We start from the raw sequence: 23,891 nt of genomic DNA, 5'->3' as shown, positions 1-23,891 counted from the left end.
GGGCGAAGCATGGGAGCGCGATTCTGAGCATTGTTGTGAGATTATGTCTGTCTGCGAGAGTGTAAGTAGTAGTGTCGGTTGACAGGTCAGAGAGAGAAAATGTGTCACGCTGCCCTCGCGTAGGTGATGGCAGATCTTACCACACTCAAGGCTTGATTTCATTTATATAGCCAGGAGAGAGTTAGATGGCTTAACTACACTTGAAGATGGAATTCAAGACAAAATTCGCAACCATAGCACAAAAGCAATTGCAGGGTTAGGCTCGTGATTGTTAGTCCGAATTTGCAATAATCCCATGTTTTGCTTGTCAGTTAAAGAAGCCTCCTTATCCTCTAAATAATAATAATTATTATCCACATAAAATTAATAAATAAATGCTGTGATTATTAAATATTAATGTAACTTTGAAACCGAAATAATTCGTTAATCTGGCACTCACCTATTATTGACACCTATGTCATTGCCATGATGATTCAGAAGTTTTAAATAGACTTAATTTATGAAATCCCTTCTCACAAGTTATTTAGTACTTGAAAGTACCCAAGGAAACTCCCTTTTATTTAATTCATTCTTAGTAACAATAAGCTTTAGCCACTGCTGCTGCATGCTGCTGCGAATTGCTGTAATCCTTATGGAAAAAGGCAGTCATCTAAAGAGGTGAGTGCAAAACGTAGGGTCAAAAGAGAAACATTGACACACCACAACATGTCATGTACTCTAATCCAGAAAATTCCATTGCTCAAGCCAGATTCTGTATCTCTTGTAAATTATTGTTCAGAAACTCAATCAGATAGCTTAGGTATTCATTGTTACAGGTTCATTGTTTCTGTAGTTTTTCATATTCAAAGACGCAGTCAGATAGCTTATCCAAATCTTAGTTTTAAGTTTTTCATGTAACGATCTGTTGAAGGCTTAAACGACAGTGCAACTGACGCTCATACAACATGCACAAGTGTTATGCGGGTTAGATTCCGTTTACTGATCGCTCAGGTTGCCTATCGAGTCTTATTTTTACAGATGCACATAGGCATATATTTGTTGTAGGAACATAACATATTGGTTGCATGTATGTTACAACTTTCATACACTAAATTAACTGTGTTAAATTGATTGGCGCCTAGCTCGAGAATAAATTGTAACTGAGTATGCAAATCAGCTGATGAAGTATTTTATTTATTGATCAATGGAGAAACATACCTCCTTATTTCTCAAGCTTTGACGCAGTTCCCAGTATACTTTACTCCTTAAGTTTTCGAAAAATAATGAGAAAATACATCAGCTGCAGTTCACACCATCAAAATAAGACAAAAAATATTTTCCGTCTGCCAGAAGAGAGGACAGTTTATTGTCTGGGTTCTGAGATGACGACTATTAGAAGTTGAGCTCCAATCTTAGAACTGCACTGTAGTTTGTATTACTGAGCACTGGTGTAGAGACACAGAAATCCAACATGTAGTATTATCATTGTATGAAAAGGCAAACTCTTACTGCAGAACTACTTCAAGGCGTGGAGGATCATGCATTTATACCAGAAAAGGACCACAGTTCAAATCAAGACATGACCTCAGTACAGTAAGTGAAGACAAAGACTTAAAAATATCAGCTATTGAATTAACAGGGCTTGATATCACCAAGAAATTAATCATTCTGTGTGTGTATAGATCTCCCAGTGGTAGTGTGGACAATTTTTTCAACAAATTAACAGAAGTTTTAGATAAAGTCTCAAGTACAAAGCTCAACCTAATTCTGTGTGGCGACATTAACATCAACAAAGTTTTGGCATGTCCCTTTTAGTCAATAGTGCAACAAGGTTTACTACAATGACTGCATCAGTAATTGACCATGTGGCCACAGATATGGACAGGGAAAACTGTAACTGTAAAAGTTCTCAGACTATCAGACCGTCTCTGTCAAATAACAACAGCAAAATCGGTCATCGAATCATTCCCTAAACTACAAGTCTACAAACGACATCCATCAGAAATCAAAATAAAAAATTTTTCAAAAGAAATAGAAAAACAAAGCTGGGATGAAGTGTATAAGGAAACCAATGCGAATATGAAATTCTCTAAATTCTTCACATTGTTTAACTTGAACTTTGAAAAGGCATTTCCAAAAGTATGTTTGTCTGTATCAAATGTCACAAAAACAGATGGATGACAGCAGGTATTAAGAAGTCCTCCCAAACATTTAAACACCTCAGTTGCATGAAAAAGATTCGCAATGATCCAGAATTCTTAAATTTCTATCATAGATACAAAAAGATTATAGGGATGTGCTGATTGCTGCAAAAAAGTCATTTAATGACAAAATAATATATAATGCAGATAATAAAAGCTAAGTAGACTGGGATGTTATAAAAAAGGAAATGGGGAGAGGCAAACAAACACAGAATAACATACTTCTGAGGGAGGGAGATAAAGTAATAAATGATCCACAACACTAAGCAAACTATGTTAACGAGCATTTTTCAAGTATTGCAGAGAAGTTACAGCAAAAATTCTCCAAAACAAATATAACCCCTGTAAATAATGTTGCACTAAATACAGTGATGTTACTTCCAACCACAGAGAATGAAGTCAATAAAACTGTTCAGAAACTAAAAAATAAAAAGTAAGTTGGCTTAGATGAAGTACGAATGTGTGTACTGAAACAATGCATAGGGATTATGCAAGGCCCCTTAACAAATATAATAAATTAATCTTTCACATGAGGGACATTTCCAGAGCAGTTAAAACAGGCAAGAGTTGTACCTTTGCTTAAGAAAGGTAGTGCAGAAGACATAGAAAATTACTGGCCCATTTCCCTGCTGTCAGAATTCTCAAAAATAATACAAGCAATTATGAAAGACGGATTAACGAATTACCTGAATAAATACAATCTTTTAAGCAAATTACAGTTTGGTTTCCGAAGTGGCAAAAACACAGTCAGCCATAGTAGAATTTACAAAAGTTCTACCTGATGCTCTTGATAAAGACGAGTGTGTCACAGGAATATTTTTTGATTTTTCTAAGGCGTTTGACACAGTCGACCACAAGATTCTCTTAAATAAACTAGAAACATTAAGAATAAGAGGAGTAGCTAATGACTGGTTTTGATCATACTTAACAGATAGGGTAAAAAGAATAGAGGTAACACGTACTTCAAATAGATCTAAACATTTAGTAAAATACTTATCAGAATCAAAATGCATTAATATAGGGGTTCTGCAAGGTAGCATATTAGGACCAATAGTATTCCTGATATACATCAATGACTTTCCCAGCAGTTTTACTTATGGTGAAAAAATTCTCTTCACTGATTACAGCAATATTATAATCACTGAGAGAACAACAGAATTCCTTTTGACTTTTTTCTCTGGGGTCATCTTAAGTCAATAGTGAATGTCCGAAACATACATGATTTGAAGGAGGAAATTAGGTGAGTTGTCAGTGAAATGGATGTGAAAACTTGTAGTATAGTCATAGTGAGCTTCATGGACAGATTTCTTGCATGCTAGCGGAGTAGAGGTCATATGCCTCACATTTTTCATACATGAAATGGCAAGATTAGATGAACAACATTTGTTGTTTGTAAAAATAAACTTCTTACTTTGATATATAAAAACCGGTGCTCTTTTGGAACCTCTCTTTCCTTGTCTGTCACTATTGACAGTGCAGTAGTTGATGTGCATCAACACAAGTTAGTTCACGTTAACTTCTGTTGTTTGTATTATACTGAATGAAATTATCGTAACCCTCTGATAATATCTGCGAAGGGACTGAGTGGCGACTTGTGTCGGCTCAGTTGAGCTTCTTATTTGTCAGCTTTTGAAGAAGTAGCCATTTGCAACGCGATTTCTGTGATAATGCCTACATAATTTAATGACCTTCGTCACGGCAATCATCTCATTCCATGAATATTTGTGAATGAATCACCTGACTTGGAATGTAAATTTCTCAGATAGTTTTACGGTTCGTTTGTTTCTTTACCACGCGTTTATTAGCTCGAGTCCCCTGATTTTCAACTCGGATTCGGATAACTTGTGATTTCTAACTCAGACAGATCGAATCTACATTTACTTATTAACTCTGCAAGCCGCTGTACAGTGCATGTCATAGGGAACATTAATCAATTTTTTAAATTTTCTGTCCTGTTCTATGCTCAATTTGAATGAGGGAGAAATGGCTGTCGATATGCCTCTATAAGTGCCTCAATCTATTCTACCTTATTGGATGGTGACAGCGTAATGATCGCACTGTCTTCTTCGAATATAGTTTTTAATTTGCTGGCTACGAGCTGCCATTGAATTCAATGTGAAATATTGCCCTGGTTGGTACAAACGTATTTGAAATGCAAACTTTTCGATTAACTTCCCACAAGATTGGTCTTTGCGGCGGGTGGAGACGTGTGAGGGGAAAAACTGACGTAATCGGCGCTCGGTGCAACGAACAGAAACAGGAACTTTTAGCTTCACCACGCAATTTCTTTACATCAGCGTGAAATAAGGTTTATTTCGACAGTTAGTCAACGACAAATTGGAAAAGTAAGGTATGAGAGGGTAACTGGAACGAGATATTGCATGACAGTCACCGTGCACACAGTTGTGAATTAACAACCAAAAGTCGACGAAAAATGTATTGGAATACAGGCTTTTGTCTGCTCAAAGCCATTATTAACTTACAAATCTTCAAATTATGTGTTTTCTTTCAAGTATTGCTCTAAGGGGGACAGGCAGATTCTAGCTTGCTGATATGCAGCATATTTAATAATAAATCAATACTTAAATATACAACTTTTAAACCGGCTACATATTTACAATGTGCAGCCCATATTTTTACAGACCGTTAGGCATATATTATTCCCTTCGGTATATCGATACTTTTATCGATATGTCGAGTGTCCAGTGGGGGATAGATTTGGGGGATGCGCGGGGCGCCCCCCCTCCACCCCCTCCTTCCTTGCGGGGCTGCCTGCATTGCCACCCACGCCGCCCGCGCGAGTCAGCTCGCACGCTACTCGTTCGTTTCTTTCGTGAGTCGACTCGACTGAATTAAGTTATCGAGTAGTTGTACTTTCCTACGTAGCATGCACGTCCGCATCATCGTATTTTACGCGATTCGGTCTGGCATATTGGGCTCGACTTAATGGCATAGCTGTGTTGAACACACCCTGTTGACGGTGTAACTAACCAATTTGCCAGGAAGAATACGTGCATAGAAGTCATAATTTAAGGAAGAGAACCACAATTGTAACTTTTTCGTATCATAAGAGGGCATTGCCTTGTCTATGTGTATAATCAGTTTAAATAAAACTTTCTTAAACTTTGCATGTGACTTAATTATTTTTTATTATGATATAAGTAAAAGTAACTCGAGATATCTTTAGCTTCGCGGGTGCCAAGAATGATATTATTTTAAATATCGGTACATCGTATTCCCGATAGTTTCAGAAATATCAACAGAACGTTCTATGGATCAGTGGTTCAAATCTCAATTTGATGTTTGTTGTTTATTCATTCTGTATGGAGTACCTACATGTTTCAAACATAACGTTCATCAAATTTATGCTCATTAACACATATCTCTTAATTTCTAATTACATATTACACGCAAAATTCCAATTGTAATTGCAGATATAAATTTTAATTGTCGATATTTTATGAAAGATTTTTAATAAGGTTGTTTAAATAAAAAAAAAACATAACAAATTAAATTTTAAGACAAAAATGAAACATCAAATACTCTTTATTTCGACTATATTCATAGTTTCATACCACAGAAGTAGTCTCACGCGAGCTAGTGCAATAAGTGTTGCAGAAACATGGAAAACAATGAGTTTCACAACATTGAGAATACCATACGAATGCTACAATTTTACATTTGCCACCGTGCTACTGATGTGTGAACCGAACTGATCTAGAGACAAGTCAAGGGATTTATCGACAGAAATAACACCTTTAAGCTGCCAGACTTAATACTGGAAGTTATGCCGAAGCAACGTCACACGTCACTGTGAACCCTGGCGACACACAGAACGGCAGGCCATGAAAGAAGTAGAGAAAATACGCTGCTTGGTGGCTCCGTGGATTGTGTTGTTGATCGACTTGTTATCAACGTGGCGGATGACAGTTCCAATACTGAAACGGATATCTCGAATTCGGATATGGAAGGAATTCAGAGATTACCAGACTGACTAACAACCTACATTGTCTTCAGTATTTACCTACATGCTGAAAGCCCTGAAATACACTTTTACGTCAGACATTGCTCATAAAGAAAATTACCCTGCGTTTAATTTAGGCATTTTCATGGCTCTCATTTCTATTAACAATGCTGTCGTTAGTTAAGAATGGGAGCATGTTATGTTTCCGTTCGGTCCCCTAAGAAGCGTATTGCTGACGTTTTGTCGTACATTATTCCATTGTATTTAAAAATTAAATGATATTCGAAGCTGTATTGGTTCTCTGCTCGTCTCGTTTGCGTCTTAACCTCAACCGTTAACGTCACTGTACGTTAGTTGCATCAGTACTGTACAACTTAAAGGCGTCGATAAAACTGTTAGTCCGTATTATCTCTGAGTCGATTGGCGCGTAATGCACAGTTTAAAATGTATCCTTATTATTTATAGTACTTGATTGTGCTCAAGACATCTTGGCTTCCGCTCAATCTGAAACGCAACCTACCGAGATTCCAGCAAACACAGAAAATACGCGTGGTGTAATACTCACATCAAGATTATTTTCATGATGAAGACAGTATAGAATTAGATTTACAAAGAACCAAGAACCTCCTTCGGGGAGAGCGCTAAATGTTTCGTTTGCACGTAAAAATGTTCTCGAACCGGCTCTGAAGTGTGCCGTAGGGAACCACTTTCATTAGAGCATACCAATAACGAGAAACACGACAAAAGGCTTTACACATCTATGACATAGTAGCACCGTAAACACTAAAGGATATCTAGCTATCTGCGTTTTCAGCTCGTGGTTTCGCGGTCACGTTCTCGCTTCCCGAGCACAGGGTCCCGGGTTCGATTCACAGCAGGGTCAGGGATAATACCTGCCTCGACATGACTGGGTGTCTGTGATGTCATTATTTCATCATCATTCATGAAAGTGGTGAGTTTGGACTTAGCAAAGGTCGGGAATTTGTACGGGCGCTGATAACCGCGAAGCTGAGTGCCCCGCAAACCAAACATCATGATCATCATCTTTCTGCGTGTTAGGCGCCATTAGTCTAATCACGCCTGTACAAATGAGATGGAGTGTAAAGGTTCCTAGCATGTAGTGTCATCTCTGGGTAGTCAGTAGAACCATCGATCGGGTTCTCGCCTACAGCGCCACTATTGGTGACTGCGGAAACCGATGAGGTACGGGATGCGAATATACATGCGTCGCAGTCTTCCACATTTGTTGTCGCTGTCGAACGGTGAATTGCTTGCGTGTGTAAGGTCTTGCGGGCTTTCTGTTTTCTTAGAACAGCTGTTTAGGCGATGATGAAACTGTAAATGACGGTAAGACACATAATTAAAAATGTCACATTAGGAAGAAGGGTTTTCCACAGTGAATGAATTGCTAATAATTTTTGCTACCAATTCTGCTGTCAGAGCACATAATGACGAGCTGTAGTAGGGAACATTAACCGCAATTGCTATTACATCTTTTTTCCGGCTCGAAAAATATTTTGATAATTACGATATTTTAACGAAAACTTCGCAGTAGAATCTTGAAGGTATCCTGTATATGCGTTCAGCTGTCAATATTTTCGTAGTTGTCGGGCAATACCGCTAGATTTGGCATGTTTAATCAGGAACTCGTTGGATCTGTCCAAAGTTGCGGCAGCGGGCAAAAATTAAAAGAGCTCAATATTCAAATTAATGTCTTTGTTATTTTTTTTATCATTATAGTACTACGTGAGGTACATTGTCGTACTAGTACATCCGATAGATTGTAGAAAATATTACCGTTTTCTATCGAATTAGGAGGATGATTCTCCCCTTACTCGAAATCATTTACATTGCTATTCTCGGTCGTTGCTAGGTGTTTTGCCGCCATAGGCGAAAAGTAAAAAACGACGCCCCCTCTATTTTACTACCATCGGTTTTCCCAATACCCTTCCCCCTCCATCACCACCACCAACATCCAATGGCGCAACAATGCCATGCTCCTATTATACTTTTAATCATTAAACTAAGGTGACTAGACGCCCTTATTTTCTGGGTGCAGTCCTCAATTTTCATTCTTTGTCCTTAATTCCATTGATTTGAAATTATTTTTTTCCTCCCACTTCCGTCCTAAGCGGCCGCCTAGTCTTGCCTAATGGTAGGAACTGCCCTGCTGTTATTTCATTTGTTCTCCGAATTCAAGGTTTATTCCAAGAACGGGTTAGGGTTTAGAGGTGAAATACTTTACTACATTAGCGTATCTACCACATGTCATCACATTGTTAATCGAATTACCATCATACTTCTAGCAGCCTAAGTGGCGCTAAAAGAACACAGGCTTGAGATGTCCTGTGGAGTTGAGTATCAATTTGACTTTGATGGGTGTAACGTTCCTGAAGTTTCATCCTGGTTCAGAGAACTATAATTCTCACAATTGAGTCAACGCCTATTTTAGCTAATACGCCGACCGTATACCCACTAAATATTTGGTGAAGGGCACAACGTCATGCATTATATAGGGAGAGCGAAAAAAAAGGAACATACCGTTTTAGAGCATTCTTCTCCTCTCCAAAGGATGCAAAAAAACAAACGCGCCCTAGGACGTAGCACGAGAAGATCTGATTTCAAAGCGTTGCCCTGATTTAGAATTTTTTTCTGAGTTTCCTCACGCGAGTGCTATGGTCGCCATTTAGTACACCATCTGGGGCAATAAGTTCAAATCCCTAAAAGTCCATATTAACTCAGGTCTTGCGTAAGGAATTAAGAAACACTGGGACTTAATGCACAGTCAGCAATGATACCATTATAGATGGAGGAGAAGGTAGGAATGTACGTGACTGGAGCGGTTTATCGGCCGTGACCTTGTATAAGGATCATCATCGGTATCTGCTTGAAGTGAGTAAGAAAAACAGGGATAACCTTAACCGAGGAGATGGGATGGGGATTAGAATCCTGTTTCTTATGAATCCGTATTCAGTGGTCTAACCACTGCACCACCTGGCTCGGTAGGTTGCCTGTAATTTCCCCTTTACCCACATATTGCCAATCGATGATGATCTCTGTCACTGCTGAGCCCGATGATATGACATTCAAGTCTTTCTTTCCTTTCCGCACATGAAGTAGTTCAAATGATGCAAGCATAGCTTTGGGTGGGGCTTTGTTAAGGAAGAAGTAGCTGATGTGGACGAAAACATTTCAGAACAGTACACTCCAAAACGTGTTTGTATGTCCCCGGTATCCTTGGAGGATGCCTCAGTATACAGAAATTACCCAACGTTGATCTGAATGCAAGGAAGGACAAAAACTAAATGACACTATGACATTCATCAGTGGGAATTTTGGCTGTGTTATCAGAAATGATAGAGGTCATGTAATAATAGACTTTGTCAAAAAACATAAAAGCTTTGTTCTCAATACATTATGCCAGAAGAAAATAATTAGAAAATACGCTTGGGAAGTTTGTCTAAAAATCTGAAACTGACTGTATTTTATGAAAAAAAAAATCTGCAGTATAGGTCGGTCCTAGTAAAGCAACGAGTTTGTATATTTACCACATCAGACTTTTAGAATGTCACTGATAAACATTACCTGAACGTTTCATGGTGTAATGCTGTCCACAAAACTGGATAAGTCTTGTACCGTACAGACAGGGAGGTTGTAAGGTGTCAGGCAAATCCGACACCTTCCATGAAAACCCTGATATGATAGCAAATGCGGCAATATGTCATATAGCTCCGAATAAATCCTGACATTAAATTAACCAAAACAATATGATCAACGAGTGAGCAAGTGGAATACCACAGACTAACACAAGAATGCCTAAATGTGTGTCATATCTTCCCACCGTGAAACAGACGCAGTTCCGAGGGGAGAAGCGAGAACAGAAGCTGAGAGCAGAGCCGTGTAGGCTAGATGGCCCAACGATAAGAGCGGGACAATGGGACACCCACATCGCTGGCCGACTGCCGGGAGGTCCATCCCCCAGCCCATGTTAAAAGATAGAGCCCTCCAGAAGAAGAGTATAGATCTTATGGTAACACTAAAAGGGCCGCACCAGCTGCAAGTTTTAGCGTGAGACTATACGCGTCTCTGTTACATAGTAAACATTAAAAACATTGCCCTACCACGAAAAGTATAATGTTTCTCATTGGATGGACAGAATTTTTGTAGGCGCAGGTGAAGGTTAACACTGAGATGTTGATTGGTCAGTTGAAAACACAGCCAGATACCTTTTTCTTAAACCAACTTCGGTAAACACTAGTAAGGATAAGTTAGAGAGAGTTGCTACCAAGACGACAAGTGTGTGGAGCTGCGCCGCCTGCCGCCCCTGATGCTGCCTAACCACCGACAGGGTAATGAACGCACGTGATGCCACACAAGAGCGCATAAGGCTTCACTCAGAACTGCAGAAGTCTCATCTGTTACATCCCCTTTTTACGTAATAGTAGTGTTGATCGTCAATTAAACTTGGTGGTATTCACATTTGCTACTTGAAGTTAAAATCTGAAACGCGATGATTTTTCTGTTATATAATTATTGCACATCAGCCACTGTAATTTACGACAAGTTAAATAAGTAATTAAAGATAATTGAGGGTCACTGTAGACCATTTTTGATAGTTTTCTCTTTTATGAAACTTAATTTAAACCTAGATTATAGATGTGATATGGCATAGGTCATCCTTCGATCCATTATAGAACTTGGAAACCCATTCAGGGAATATTTGTTCACATTTTTGTTGAACGCAGTTGGTTTTTATCATCCTGTATTAAAATATTTCCTTTTATCAATAGTGCAATTTATAAACAATGTTTTGTGAATAGAATAAAAGTTCCAATGGTAAACTTAATTCCTTTTTCGACGTTATTTTACCAGCTAACTAAAAATAGCAAAGCCTTGAACTCCTTCCACTAAATTTAGTTAGTATTAAGATTCTTTTACAGGGAGTGCAGTGGAGCTGACGCTGAAGTCATTAAGTATTTGATTATATCATCGCGAGTCTCACTGAACTCTTCTGAACTCTACATGTCATGTGTGGTCTGGCGTCTCCTTGCCAGCAACAGGAACCAGGTTCAAACTAGTCAATTCCCTAAAAAATACGCTCAGAGCGTCGTTGCGCGGAGATGGTAGGGAGACACGACTTAGAACAAACAGACACCACGCAGAATGTTAGAAGGTATGACTCGTTTTGAACCCAACGTCCAGAGAAAATCGAGCCAGCAAGGTTCCGTTTCAGGCGGTTTTCCTGTCTCTATTAAGCGGATTCCATGCTGTTTCCTACAGCGTGCTTTGTCCACTTCACTTGGATATGGATTAAGGTTCAGGCAAAAACATCACTTTAGCCGAGATGATAAACTAAAATTTAAAATTATGTGGAGAAGAAAAAATAATGTTTTGCTACACAGCAGCACTCAGTGTTTCTGATGAATACATGCTCATTACTGTTTTCTTATTATTAAGAATGATTGTCAGGTGAGTAAAGGATTGTGCGAAATCCGTTGTGGGACGCAGTATTTTCGAATTACACCAAGGGGTCTGTAGACCATAACATTATCTTTTGACAGTGGATTAACATTTTCAGTGTTCAAAAATGGTTCAAATGGCTCTGAGCACTATGGGACTTAACATCTGTGGTCATCAGTCCCCTAGAACTTAGAACTACTTAAACCTAACTAACCTAAGGACATCACACACATCCATGCCCGAGGCAGGATTCGAACCTGCGACCGTAGCAGTCGCGCGGTTCCGGACTGAGCGCCTTAACCGCTAGACCACCGCGGCCGGCATTTTTTTTTTTCAGTGTCATGTGACCCATCCACAATGTGGAAATTATGACTGGGAATCAAATGCCGTCACCTTTCCTCCTCTCTCTGGACAAATATGTTCCACCAGCAGTATCAGAGCCATTTACAACTGGGTTTCACGTCATCACACCATAGTTACCCACCTCGACAGGGAGGTAGAGCGAGATGTTCTGCAGGAAAGTGCTCTATCGCTAAGCGGAAATGTGCTCTTCCGATTGGCTCTCGCGACTGTTTCTGGTACAGGAAATCTTATAGACACTAAGCGTCAGTGCTGCAAAACAACTGCCAGTTCAACTTGTAGGAGTTACGAGGTGCTATTTTAACGCAATCGATATCATTTTTACTTATTACATATACATTATTCTATTAGCTGTTGACATAAACACACACTCACACACACAGAATAAGCTGACAGAGATTTGTTAAAGTAAAGACACTTCGGAAGTAACACGGTAATTTTACATCCATACCTGATGGTATTTTTAAAACGTTAGTGGAAAAATGTTCGAGAACGTAAAAACTGACTCTTAAAATAACAATATTATTTATTTAATTTAAAATTCTAACAAAAATCCTAATGTATACACTGCGTTACATGTTCATTCTGTTGATTTTTTTTATATATAAAAAAGAGGCAGTACATGTGCTCCCTTCCATTTGCATAGAGGTTGACTGTAATCTGAACGAGACACTATATCACCTGTCCACTTCTAAGTAAGCCAAAGAATTCCTTTTCAATTACACATGCAATGAATCGATATCATAAATTCTTAAATTTCTCCTTAAATATCCTGTGTGCTATCTATTCCACCTAGTCTCGGACGGGTATTGATCTAAATTTATGGAAAACGGAAGCATAGTGATCTAAACCCTTGCACAGGAGATGCTTTCGAGTGGCCCTCGGCTAGTATGCCGAAGCTCCTCGAAATCTTTGGTCTGCATGGTCTGTACTCTCGTTGAAAGCCGGAGCAAGTCAATGAATATCTTCGTAATGCAGAAAAGAATTAAAGATACAGAGTTTGAATTGTGGGACCACCATCCGTTTAGAGAACTACGCCTCAAATTCCTATCCAGTTACCCACGTCATTTCCCTAAATCGCTTTTAAGGCAAATCTCAAGACGGTTCCTTTGAAAAGCATGTTGCCCATACTGTCCAGACCAATCTTGATACAGAATGTGTTTGACTGTTGCCCCAGGGCAACACGGTCTTCAGATCTCAAGCATTGAAAACATCTGGTCATGCAATGCCTACAGATTGGCATAGCACCACTCGCATTTGATTCCCAATCATAATTTCCACATTTTGAATGGGTCACACGACACTGAAAATGTTAATCCACTGTCAAAAGATAATGTTATCTAATGAACTTTGGCACAGATTTGAAGCAGCATCAAATGAAGTAACTGCATCTGTCATCAAAGCTCCATGCCTGGCTGGGTTAGAGCCATTGTTGTTGCCTGATTTTTCAGCTCTGTGTACTAAATTTCGCACCCAGTATACTTAAAAATTACCTACAGATGTATTCATGTATTCTTCGTCAGATGAAAGACTACGTTGCACCGCCGTGTTATGGTGGTCTTTTTGAGAATGGAAGTAAAGAAGAGGACAGGATGAAAACTACTGCGTACACAGTTAAAGGTAAGGTAAAGTTTTGCTTCCTGACTCTAGACGTGCCTGCGGGTCCCGACCGACAGCCGTGTCATCTTCTGCCAATGGCGTCATTAGATCCAGTACGTAGGGGCATGTGGTTTTTGGCGTTGGAACTGTCACTACTTGGTCAAGTAACTCCTCAGCAGGGTGGGAACAAAAATGTAGGACCACTACAAACACGTTACTATGCCCAGTACAGTATAAGAAAACAGCTGGCATTCAAAGCAGCTTCCAGTCGTCTGGGAAGAGATAAATAAATGTCTTGTATGGTTCTCGAGGAAATATTAAACCATTCTATTTGGTAGTTATAATTACAGTGCAGCTCCTCACGGAGGCCCGATGTGGGCTTTAATTATTGTATGGCGTACATGCAGGAAAGAAGTTTAGTTCCTATTTTCGCGACCAGGCGCAAGTCTGGCGCTGTACAGTATCTCATTGACCTGCCCGGTGCTCGTATTGAACAAACTTTGAAAGTGGCGGTTCATAAGTATACCTTTCTCACTTGTTCGACTTTTTCAACCCACATCCTGTTCCTAATTTATTACCTATGGAAACATTTCTATATGCCTTTTTACATTCACAGCGCCAGATTTGCACCTGGTGGCTAAAAATTGGAAGTAATTTGTTTTCAGCATAAATCGATTGCGCATTAGCGAATTAGAATATCTACCAAGTTTCGCTGGCATACGATAACTACGGCCCACACTGGTCTTCTGTGAGTAGCTGCACTTTAATTATAACAGCCCGTTATCTGTAAAATAGTGACACCTTCAGATAACAACGCTTGAGCGATCATACACCCTTTTCTCCAAATCTGATCACAAAGGCTCAATAATATTAAGATCTGTCGATTGTAGTGGCCACGGGAGATGCGACAATTCATCACTATTCTCACAAAACCAACCCTGGACCGTGAGAGCCGTGTGAACAGGTGCCCGACCTCTTGAAACACAGCATCACCACTGTGGAGCAAACATTGTACCAGGGGATGGACCTGATTATCAAAATGGTCACATAATCGTTGGCAGTAACGTGGCTTTGCAGAGTAATCATGGTGCCCATGGAATTCCACGATATGCCCGCCCAAATCATCACTGACCTCCCGCCATGCTTCGCTCTTGGGACGTAAACTTGGCCAGAAATTTGAAACAGTGTGAAACAAGACTCACCCAACCAAGTGACCTTCTTCAATGGCTCCGTAGTGCAACTTTTATGTCGTCGGTACTTCTTTTTCCTGTGCTTCTGTAGCTCCTTTCAGGTTAATACGCGTAGATCTGAAGTTAAGCTGGCTAGATCGCATAAAAAGTGATATAGCAGTTGAAGAATGACTTTATTGATCATTCTCCATCTGCTATATGACTTTTTATGCGACCTAGCCAGTTCAACTGCAGATCTACGCGTATTTACTAGAATGGTCGCTATGTGACTTTATGTCACACCTTTATTTTGTTCCTTTCAGGTGGTTTTGTTGCTGACAGGGTTCAGTTCTGCCGTTACTCTCACATCTGTCGTCGTGTTATTGTTCGTCGTAATCGTCATCAGTGACTGTCCGCCACGATCAGTCGACGCACACTTTCATCCACGTTTTGACATCGGATGATTTTCTTCCGCTTTCCCGGTATGCGGCATAAGTCTTAGAAACAATGCCTCTTGAAACACCAAAACCTTCGTTACGGAAGCACCCACCATACAAGCACCAACAATTTGCGCACGTTCGAACGCACTGAGCTTCGACACAATGTCGAGGCCATTGTTGGCAACCGGAATAAAATAATAATTGGATCCTTTTACCGACCTCCCAATTAAGATGATACAGCTGCTGAAAAGTTCAAAGAAAACTTGAGTTTGATTTCAAACACGTACCCGACTCATACGATCATAATTGCTGGCGACTACAATTTACCTTCGATATGTTGGCGAAAATACATGTTTAATTCCAGAGGTACGCATAAAACATCATCCAAAATTGTGCTAAACGCATTCTCTGAAAATTACTTCGAGCGATTAGTTCCTGAGCCCACGCGAATAGTAAACGGTTGTGAAAATATACTTGACCTCTTAGCAACAAATAATCCTGAGTTAATAACGAGCATCAAAACGGATACAGGGATTAGAGAACACAGGATTGTCGCAGTGAGATTGAATAGTGTAGCCCCAAATCCTCCAAAAATAAACGAAAAATATACCTATTCAAAAAAGCAGATAAAAATTAGCTTGACACCCTCCTGAGAGACAATCTCCACACCTTGCAAATTAATAATATAAGTGTAGAGCAGATGTGGCTTGAATTCAAAGAATATCGGCAGCAGTTGAGAGATTTATAGCAAATAAATTAACAAACGATGAAGCTGATCCTCCTTGGTACACAAAATGGGTCAGACCACTGTTGCAGAAACATGCCAAATTTAGACAGACGCAAAATATCCAAGATTGGCGATCTTTTACGGAAGCTCGAAATGTAGCGCGGACTTCAAAGCGAGATACTTATAACAGTTTCCACAAAGAAAATTTTGTCTCTAAAACTGGCAGAAAATCCAAAGAAACATGGGTTGGGTCAACATGGGTTTAGAAAACATCGTTCTTGTGAAACACAACTAGCTCTTTATTCACGTGAAATTTTGAGTGCTATTGACAAGGGATTTCAGATCGATTCCGTATTTCTGGATTTCCGGAACGCTTTTGACACTGTACCACACAAGTGGCTTGTAGCGAAATTGTGTGCTTATGGAATATCGTCTCAGTTACGTGACTGGATTTGTGACTTCCTGTCAGAGAAGTCACAGTTCGTAGTAAATGACGGAAAATCGTCGAGTTAAACAGAAGTGATTTCTGGCATTGTAGGCCCTTTGCTGTTCCTTAGCTATATAAATGATTTGGGAGACAATCTGAGCAGCCGTCTTAGATTGTTTGCAGATGACGACGTCGTTTATCGACTAATAAAGTCATCAGAAGATCAAAACAAATTGCAAAACGATTTAGGAAAGCTAACTGAAAGGTGCGAAAATTGGCAGTTGACCCTAAATAACGAAAAGTGTGAGGTCATTCACATGAGTGCTAAAAGGAATTCGTTAAACTTCGGTTACACGATAAATCAGTCAAATCTAAAGGCCGTAAATTCAACTAAATAACTAGGAATTACAACTACGAACAACTTAAATTGGAAGGAACACACTTAAAATGTCGTGGGTAAGGCTAACCACAGACTGCGTTTTGTTGGCAGGACACTTAGAAAATGTAACAGGTCTACTAAGGAGACTGCCTACACTACGCTTGACCGTCCTCTTTTAGAATACTGCTGCGCGGTGCGTGATCCTTACCAGACGGACTGACGGAGTACAAGGAAAAAGTTCAGAGAAGGGCAGCACGTTTTGTATTATCGCGAAATATGGAAGAGAGTGTCACTGAAATGATCCAGGATTGGGACTGGACGTCATTAAAAGGAAGGTGTTTTTGGTTGCGACGGAATCTTCTCACGAATTTCCAATCACCAACTTTGTCCTCCGAATGCGAAAATATTTTGTTGACACCGACCTGCATAGGAACAAATGATCTCCATGATAAAATAAGGGAAAGCAGAGCTCGTACGGAAAGATATAGGTGTTCGTTCTTTCCGCGCGCTATACGAGACTGGAGTAATAGTTGTTTTTTTGGGGGAAGAGACCAAACAGCGAGGTCATCTGTCTCATCTGATTAGCGAAGGATGCAGAAGGAAGTCGGCCATGCCCTTTCGAAGGAACCATCCCGGCATTTGCCTAGAGTGAGTTAGGGAAATCACGGAAAACCTAAATCAGGATGTCCGGACGCGGGATTGAACCGTCGTCCTCCCGGATGCGAGTCCAGTGTGCTAACCACTGCGCCACCTCGCTCGGTAGATTGGAGTAATAGAAAACTGTGAAGGTGGTTCGATGAACCTTCTGCCAGGCACTTAGATGTGATTTGCAGAGTATCCATGTAGATGTACTTAAAAATACGCGGAACACTGTTCTGACCACGTCTTACAATGCAACATATCAGGGGCACTGCACAGATGCCGTTCGCGGTCAGATACAACAACGATCCTGCAGACTTGGGTAGCATCTGCAAATTTATGTTGAAGCTTGCATCTGCAGCAGTGTTTCCGTATTTTTGCCCAATCCTTGTACATTAACTGCTGCTCACTGAAAGCACAACATGGCTAGCTGAGTTTGAGCGATTAATGGATGACCAGTAGTTTCGTATTCACCATGTGGTCAAATAATGTGATCAACGAACTTCGATATGCCTAACTGAATAGATAATCATTTCGCATTTTCGTAAGGCATAACTGTTGTTGAGCCGTCCCGTGGATGGAGACGTTGAGTTTGGTTGGTTCCTTAGCGCTATTTTAGAAGAATGGGCTATGTGTTGGCAGCGGTTCTCAACTTCAGTCTTTTCTGTGTTTACCATCATCTACACAGGCATATTACATGCTTTGTATTCTCGTCATACATGCCTACACCAAAATGGAACACTGTAAAAGCTTGGCAAGAAAGTGGTCAAAACTGCATTTGCTAGAAGGCTTACTGTGATTCACACAAATAAATAAATAAAATCCGTAAGCTACCCGGAGAGGAAGGTTTTAATTGAACCATGTAACAATGTAGCGCATTATGGCGACTAGCCAAATAACGGTAATGAATAGTCTCTTACCCTCCTCTATCTACATTTATTCTCCGCAAGCCTCAGTAAAGGGTACTTACTGTCAATATATTCGCATATGGAGCAATTCTCATGATCGCATCGTAGAGACTCGTTGAAGGTAGCGACGTTGTTGCTTAATCTTCCTGTAATATCGATCCTCTAAATGTATCCCCTTGTATTTCGCGAGATTAATATCATGTTTCTTCTAACGTATTTCCAATTACTTTTCTTGAGTGTTTTTTATATTTTCATATGACTTTACTGACTTGGTGCGGTTCTATCATGATGACTCTGAATTCTTCCAGTGTCTGCCGTCGGGTATACTTGACGAAGACTCCAAATACTTGAGCACCTCTCTCTCCAGGATATTCGGAAATTCCAGTCGCAAATTTGTAGGACTTGTGGAGGGGAATGTGCAATTAATTGATTGCTCGTGACCCAGTACATCACTTGTTTTACAGTTTCAGTAATTAACAGACAAACATGGGCTTTAAAATGTATGTCTTAAGAGCTATGAACACATCTTCGATACTGTGAAACAAAGGTCTTCTACTGCAATATCTTTGCTTGCCATATTATAAGAGGAGGTAGCATGGATCAAAACAAGGAAAAATTGTTCAGTAAACATGGACTGTAAAATGCTTACCTAAGGGCTATGAACACTTGTTCAGTGAGGTGTCTTTTACAGAAGCTAAGATCAACAAGTGCTTATAGCTCTTACGGTATACATTTTAGAGTACATGTTTACTGGACACTTTTTCCTTGTTTTGGTCCATACTACCTCCTGCCGCACTGTGGAAAGTAAAGAGTTTTCAGCAGAAAAGATGTGTTTCACAGTATCGAAGATGAAGAAATGTTCATAGCTTTTAAGCCACACACCGTCAGGTGGCTTGCCGAGTTTGGATGTAGATGTAGGTGTAGAACGTATGCATTTTATTGCCCCTGTTTACTATACTTTTTTGCTTCAAATGATAATTCCTACCGTATCCCTGAACACTGACCATTCCTCCTGGGATACCCTGTACAGGCCTACATGTATCTCAATGCTGCATGTTATTCTTCTAAGACAAGAGACTCAAACAAATCCAGTGGTGTAACCGGAATCATAACAACGCACGCAGTCAGTAATATGTGATACGATCTAGCCAATTTTTCTCTTTGTTTAGCTGGGTGAGTAGCTCGGGATGTTTCACAAAGCCGTGGTATCTGTCAGACGAAATGTTGAATAATGGCTGGTGACACGCCCATTTAAAGATAACACTTGCACTTCCAATGCTCCCTGTTATAATTTAGTGCCAGATACCAGTAGATGGAAGCTTACTTAGCAAGTCATTTTTAAAACGAGTTTTCTTCGTTCTATCATGAGATAATACGTATGGCTCGGAAATAGCCGCCCACTGAGTTACTGGATAGGCCACCTGGTGACTTACGACGGCACATGATAAGCGCACTAAGTGGATGACGTCCTGTGGGGATGGCAGCCCGTGTGCTCAGTAACAGCAGCACACTGCGTCTCTACGGACACTCCTCCATCAGACGTACGCATGTTTAATATACACGCCATGGTGGCAAAGTCATGACTGCAACTGCGGCAGCCATAATAAAATAAATGAAACAGAACAACAGATAAAGGGAGCTTACGACGGGTGGAACTGGCGATGACTGCTTATATGCGACACGTTCGTGATGTACGCTATTTCGACAATGTCACTCCTGCCTATGAACAATTATCGTGGCTACGTGCCAATAAGCGTAGATAATGTCATGTCCTGTGTTTGCTGTACCGTCTTCTCAGTGAGTGCACTCCTTCTATTTATTTTCAGCCCTTACTCTACTACCTGATCAACGAAGCTGAAATACTCTTTCCCAACAAAGTAAAATCCTCTCTTTACCACCAGACAACACTGCCATGTTCTGTAAATCATTTTCTGTATCAGGAACCCGACCTTGGAACTATCTTTCTCAAAATATTAGAGAATTGACATCCTTTCAAATTTCAGCTTCTACCACAATAACTATTTCTTCTTGTAGCTCTCGTCAACCCTCCCTCACGACTTGTATACAGAGTTAACTATTAAAATTCTCTTCTTTTCTAGCAACCATTGACACTTTCATTTCATTATCCCTTTCACTTTTTTTAATACGAAACAAGTCTTCAGAAGTGCTAAACTAATCAACATCATTGTCAACGCCTTCATTATTTTATTATTATTATTATTATTATTATTTTTGAAGCAAATTATTTCTTTTGTTAATAACACAACTTAGCATTATTAAGTATGCTGCGTAATAACTAATTGATTTCATTTTTAATTCCTCCATTGTTAGTTGTACTATTATTATTATTATTATTGCCAATTATTATTTTTATTAATAATGCAAATTATTATTATTATTGCGATTGTTATGCAATATTTTTTGCATTTGTTGTTCTTTGTCAGATGTAAGAGAGGGCCTTACAGCCATAAACTGGTCTGTCCACATAAGCAATAAATACATAAAATAAATAAATAAAGTTACTTACTGTTGCTCAGTAATGAAAGAAATACACTCCTGTATTCTTCGTGACACAGAAAGAAATAATGTCTGAGTGTCACCTTGAGGAATTTCTTGCAGTGCCTAAAATCAGTGCAGTTTGCGTTCGCGAATATTGCTGGCTGGAGACTAGTATGAAAGTATACTTCTCATCGTGTCCTAGACGTGACTATACGTAAAAAGTCGCAGAGCAGGCAGGCCAGTCGAGGATCGGCACATTCCTCAGGCACCTGTACTACAAAGTGTTGTGTAGGGTTTTGCGTGTTCCTTCTGGGATATGCCATTTGGTACGCTGACCATGAAGAGTGTGACAACATGGTTTACCATACTTGTCAAATACTGTGACATATCGCCTCTAGTAATTACCAAATCAGTCCCACTGTCGTATTCATTATCTTCAGGAGCTGGAGAGGCATGGGTCTGAGAATCGCTGCTTTCTGAGACCTTTCCCCAGACACTTAGGCGGCGACCTGACCCCAAAAAAACTTATCGATAACTATCACGCAGTTCCTCTCAGTTGCGCAGAACTCTGCCTCTATGCAGTGATAGCGTCTATCCGCTGTGGCTTGGTGCCAGCTTTAAGCGGCACAGATCTCAACACAACTTCCTCCATTCTGTTTCCGACGTCTCGTTGTGATACTCTGCACGTATGCAACCTGGTGATGAGCAGTTTGACCCTCACCGTCCTACTTTGTATGAATCCTGTTTCATTTATTAAGGTCTATATAAAATGTTCGCCAATTTTCTTTCCAATATTCCAATTTTAAGGTTATTACGTTAAGCACATGTCATACGTATTATCAAAATGTAGTCTGCCCCCCCGGTAGCTGAGTGGTCGGCGCAACAGAATGTCAATCGTAAGGACCTGGGTTCGATTCCCGGCTGGGTCGGAGATTTTCTCCGCACCGGGACTGGGTGTTGTGTTGTCCTAATCATCATCATTTCATCCCCATCGACGCGCAATTCGTCGAGGTGGCGTCAGTTCGAAAGACTTGCACCCGGCGTATGGTCTACCCGACGGGAGGCCCTAGTCACACGACATTTACATCAAAATGTAGAAACAAATCCCCCATCCCCCCCGCCAAACCCCATCAAAACTTCATTATTCGGATCATCCAGTTTGTTGTTCCCGTTGAAACGAGCTGATTAATTTCGTCAGAAATGATGCCCATCAAAAGTTATTGCAGTTATAAAATTTCGTACTTCTAGCCCTACGGAATACGCTAATGGATAAGATGAGAAGGAAAGACCACTTCCAAATTAAAGCGCTTTTTGGGAAAGTAATCACATTAATCCAGACTTAATTAGTTTAAAAGATATTGTTAATTAAAGACTTCACTTGGTCCAAATTTTCAGTGCCAATTACAATCAATCTACTGTAAATTTCCGAGGTCTGTCGGTATACGTTTGATCTGGTTTTTCTGAATCTGTTGATACCCTCATTTTAAAGAGTAAGAGCCCTTAATTAAAAATTATTAAATTTTCAGTAACTAAATTTTAACATGAAATACACTATTTACTGAGGTTTGAAGTTCCTCTTTTCGTTCTTCCGTGTTTGCGATTTGAAACCTGGGTTGTTATGGAAATCAGCCTTATGCAAACACAATTAGTTTATTTTTATATTTACCCAGACATGTTTCGACACCAATGCGTCATCTTCTGTGGGTCAAATTTTTATTTCTTAAAATTTCATCGTTAACTGAACTGTATTGTTATACATCGATTTTAGTGCTCGTTTTAGTCTTTCTTTTCTTTTTTTTTTTTTTTTTTTTTTTTTTTTTTTTTTTTTTTTTTTTTTTTTAAAGCATGTCTGTGCATAATTATCCGTCCTGTTTCGTGTCTCTGGTTGGTGTTTCAATCAGCAGCTATAGCTATTTAGTGCATTGCTTTCACTCAGTTTTTCACAAATTTCTGCTCACTACTTCACCTCACATGCACTTACACAAAATATGGGGAAATGTGATCTTCGCAGACACTTCTGACTACACACTCAATGAGGGGTGTCAAGATCCCATGGTCATAAATTCGGAATTCCCGTTACCTAGGTACAAATACCCTAATAGATACTGCTGATGAGAAATAATATACAAACGAAATATAATGACAAAATCAGTGGCCAGTATAAAATGAACTTTCTGGCTTATAGAATTTATAAAGTATTGTGGATTAAAGAGTTGCGTCTCTGTTCGTGCAGAGAGAATTTGCTTTATGATAATGGGCAACAGACAATCAAAATATATTTTGGATCATTTGAACAATGTTTGTGACTAATAACACTTCTGTGACTTGTTCTACGAAATCGGTGAACTCCAATATCGAACTTTACAGAGAAGCTTCTGGCCATTCTCTTTAAGGACAAATTCTTCTACAGCACTTTCATACGGTGATCCAGCGAAACTGCGCAACTACCAAAGCTGTGAGGACGCGTCGTGAATCGAGCTTGGGTACCTGAGTCGGGAGAGCACTTGCCCGCGAAAGGCATTTTTAATCTGCCAGGAAGTTTTGGTTAGCTCTTGTTTGTCTTTACCAATCTGCCGCAAATGTTCTTGGATGGTCGACCAAGACTGGTTTCCACTTCCACCCGAAATATATCGCTGTCTAAAGTTGTTAGTCTTCCTGATCGATACGAATCGGAAAGATCAGAATTACCGGATTTGCACTTAGAAAACCATCTTTGGCACATCGCAAATGTTTTTGGTGGCAAATGTTGCGTTATTGCCCTTATGAAACGTAAAAAGTGTACAGTGCCGGACATGTGTCTCTTCTGGTACTTGGCTGAACATTTTACCATAAAATACAAAAAAGTTTGAGGTTTAATTGTTTGTGGGTAAACAAGTTACTCTAACCTTAAAATATGTTTAGCACGACTTGAGGTAGTCAATAAGCTGACAAATAACGAAGGAACATCGACATGCGCAAAAACTACATTCCTTTCCGGTCCCCTCTAATACACGGTCCAGTTAAGTCATTGTGCCTGCCCCCTATTTTGACATCAACATGCAATAACCGCTCACAGACAGCATATGGTAGCGCTAGGGTGTATATTAAGCGTGTCTGGGGAGGGTAGTTAAAGTATAGCGTGCATGGCAATAGGTGCCGGA

This window comes from Schistocerca americana, chromosome 2 (genome assembly GCF_021461395.2).
Source record: "Schistocerca americana isolate TAMUIC-IGC-003095 chromosome 2, iqSchAmer2.1, whole genome shotgun sequence".
Taxonomy (NCBI): domain Eukaryota; kingdom Metazoa; phylum Arthropoda; class Insecta; order Orthoptera; family Acrididae; genus Schistocerca; species Schistocerca americana.
The sequence above is the reverse complement of the archived record's forward strand: the minus strand, read 5'-3'. Positions refer to the sequence as shown.